Below are 3,795 nucleotides of genomic sequence, written 5' to 3'. Positions count from 1 at the left end.
ACACACACTGTGAGTTGTCACTGAGGAACAGCTTGGCTCTGTGTTACACTGTAAACCGCACTTTCCCTCAATAAGACAAACAGGTAGACAGCTGGATGTTACACTTAATCCCTTTCCCATGTGTCCTTCCTATAACAAGGGCTTTGCTCTTACACTTTTTTGTCACTTCCCTGCTCTCCTCTTTATCTCGTGCCTCAAGCTCAAACCGAGAGGAGACAGTCAGCTTTGAGAAATACTATAACTGCGATATGACCGCTGAATGCAAAGCAGTTACGAGTCGCTTAGAAGGATACCGTAAATAAAAGGCAAAACGCAGCCAGCAGTGGTGTTATCTCTTTTGACATTGACCCCAGTTTTATTCCTTTTAAGAACCACTTCACCCCCCAAGTACACATTTAGTGTTTGTACATGTGCACATGACAGGAAGATGAGAGAAGATGTTGGTCAGGCTCAGCCACAGAAAACACTGTGTTGTTACAAGAAATGAAGTCATCGCACACTTACACATACAAGCCCTCCTAAAATGCACACACACACACAGGCTGACAGCCTCTTCCCACCAGTCTTTTGTTGTGCTTGCCAGTGATGATGATCTCACCACATAGCAGAACTAAACCTCAATAGTCAGTCAGTCAGTCAGATTGGCAGTCAGACAGGCAGCCAGTCAATATGCCCATCAATCATTCAGCCCACCAGTCAGTTAGTAGTAGCTAATTATCAAAATAATAAGTTATTCAGCAGTCGGGCAGGTAGTCAGCTACCAAATGAGATCACATCGCCCCATGTTAGTCAGAAGCTTCAGTTATCACCTCACCCTTAAATCATCTTTTCTCTACTCTTATTTCTGTTAAGAAACCTGAATCAAGCATTAGGGAAGAGTGAGAATTTAAAGAAAAAAATGTTACTTTCCCCAGAGCACTTCTCTTCTTATTCTGGGTCTTTGAGACAAATCAAGTGAGAAATCCTGCTGTATGGACCCAGATATGAAATCTAATAGCCACATGAAGTCAATAACAAACTCTACTATAATCTTAAAATCACATCACAATTGTATTTCCAGCAGGTTGAGCTTCAAGCCTCTTTTCAGTTTCCTTTAAGACTGTGGCTGATACACAGGTCAGACACAGGCGGAGAAAACTGAATGTGTTGTTTAAAATAGGCATCGTTTGTCTGGGAACATCTTTCACGTGTATCCTCCTGATCTCTTGGGTCATCAGATACCTGCACTCAGACCATTATCTTACTTGTACTTCAATTCTAAACCCATGCCCACTTATGTATTTCCCTCCTTTAATTAATATCTCCATGTCACTATGGATTTTGCAGACACTTGATTTAATTTCCCTCACAAACAATGTTTTATTCCTTTTAAATTGATAGCTTGTGTTTTCTACTTTTTTCTTTTTTCACTTAAAAGGTTGAATAAATCTTGAATTATGTCAAACATCAGTCAGACTTTTTTTAAATTTTCTTTAATACACCTGCAGGCACCACAACATACACACAATTTAATATATTTAAGTAGCTCACAATAGTTTAAATCATGTCACAGTAAAAAGCTCCTCATTTTAGTCAGATAAAAAGAATGCATCTCCATTGTTTGCGTCTGTGAGAAAACACTATGAACACGCCACAGAAATGTGAAAAAGAGAAAAGTGTGGTTGATTGATCGATTGTTTACTAGATAATGGCTGCACTGTCATTACCTATCAAACACTACCTGCCTGATTGAGTTTCACTTCCATCAGGCTTCCCCACAACTGGAGCATGAAAAAAAAATTCAGGTTTATTAATTTATTTAGTTATTTTAAATGAGAGTCAGGCGTTGATATGTAAGTGGTATGACTGATGAGCAAGAACAAAACAGAGTGCTGGAGTTGGAATATTCTAAGAACAATTGTATCCGTTGTTGTGCTAATCCTAAATGAAATATGTATTCAGTAAAAGGATTAGGGCGTCCAGTGTCATAAAAGAAACCACTTACCAGCACCAAAGGTAATTTGTAACCTTAGCAACTGCTTGTGGAAATGAATGGGGATTAGGATTGGCTGCAGCCAGTGTTGTCCTCATGCTCAGTCAAAACGGCCTACACACACTATTTGTTCATACCAAATTTAGGCATACTGAGTAAATATGCAGGCAAAAGAAAATATGGAAAAGTTGTGCACTTACACAAAAGGAGGATTCATACATAATGTAAAAGTAACAGGATTAAAGAGTGAGGGGCAAAAGAGAAGAACAAGACAGAACATTAGTAAAACTGAGGCTGTTCTTATAGTTTAAAGGGGATTTTATTCTCATATTTAAAATGGTAATGACCAGGCATGTCAGGCTGGCAATGCATAAACTTTAAACTGCTGACAAAGTGAAATTTGTTGGCCTTTGTTTACCAAAATTGGGCGTCTTTGTTTAAAGGTGTCTGTCTATTCCTACATACCTGACCTTGTGTGACAGGTCTCAGAAAATGGAGGGATCAACTGTACAGCTTCTCACATTACATCTAATTATGTCAGCAGTTGCTTAAACATACAACAGTGAGTGTGCGCCTTAATGTGTACAGTATGTTCGCTATGTTCGCAGAAGAAAGACGGTACACAGACAGCGACACACCGCACATACGTGTTTGCTCATAGGCTGAAGGCTACACAGGTGCAGACACATCAACAGATGTGGAGATAAATTCAGTCCGAGTGGAAGAGGAAGAAAGCAAGAGAGGGATTATGTTCTCAATAGCCACTCCTGTCTAGCTGCACCACCTCATTGGAGACATCTCAAATAGCTAATTGCTTAATCATGTGGAAGTGACAATAGAGCAGCCTAGTTCTCATCTGTTCTCTTTCTCTCCGCTTAATCCCTCGATCATTTCGTATATATTTCCTCATACATGTGTGCATTTGTTTGTCGCCACACTTTGTCTGTCTCTCACTCCATGTGACTCATCATCTTCCTTCTCTCACCTCATACTTTCTTACTTCATGTCACTCCCTCTGTAAGTCGCAGGAAGCTATTAAAGAGGTGGCAAATAGCTTCTCGGGTGACATTTGCTGACATTCAAGGAAGTGCATTTAGCAGCGTACTACAGTTCACCTTGGTGAATGAAATCCATTTGTGCCACTGTGGCCTGGTGGCCTCTCTCTCTTTCTCTCTCTCCCTCCCTCCCCCCTCTCTATCCCCTGTCCCTAAATTGATGCCCAGTGTGCAGGGAAATGGCAAGGTGGTGTGCAGCTTCGCTGCAGCTCTCAAATGTCATGCTGAACACAAAGTCTTTAATGGGCTAAGTGTAGCCTTTCCAGCCCTAACTTGTCAGATAATCAGAAATCGCTCTCTCCCTGTGTCTCTCTCCTCACCCACCTTTTCCTCCCTCCTCAGCTCCCCAGGGCCATGACACACCACTAATTACCTGTTATACCAATCGGAGCGAGGGACGGCATGAAAGAGGAAGACTGCTTTTAAGATGGGAGGATATCTCATCCTCTTCCTCATCACTTTCATTCAGTCACGCTACATATTTTTAGCCTGTTTATGAGGTTTTTTTGAAGCCAAAGCCGATCTTCATGCCATTGGAGTCACCTGTAACATGACACCTCTTTTTATAAGTGGGCGATTTTCATCTAAGTGTAGGGATTTCTTTCACAATACCTGCAGGGAACCAGTCTTACCATCTGGTTGATTGCCACTGTTTCTCTCAGGAGGGTTTACATTGTGACACAGGAAGACAGACTTCTACTCAGACTGTAAACAAATCCAACTTAAATCTCCCGCGACCCTCATGTAAAGGATAAAGGGGTAGAAGAT

This window comes from Solea senegalensis, linkage group LG15 (assembly GCF_019176455.1).
Source record: "Solea senegalensis isolate Sse05_10M linkage group LG15, IFAPA_SoseM_1, whole genome shotgun sequence".
In the NCBI taxonomy this organism is placed as follows: Eukaryota; Metazoa; Chordata; class Actinopteri; order Pleuronectiformes; family Soleidae; genus Solea; species Solea senegalensis.
Note: the sequence above shows the minus strand (reverse complement) of the source record.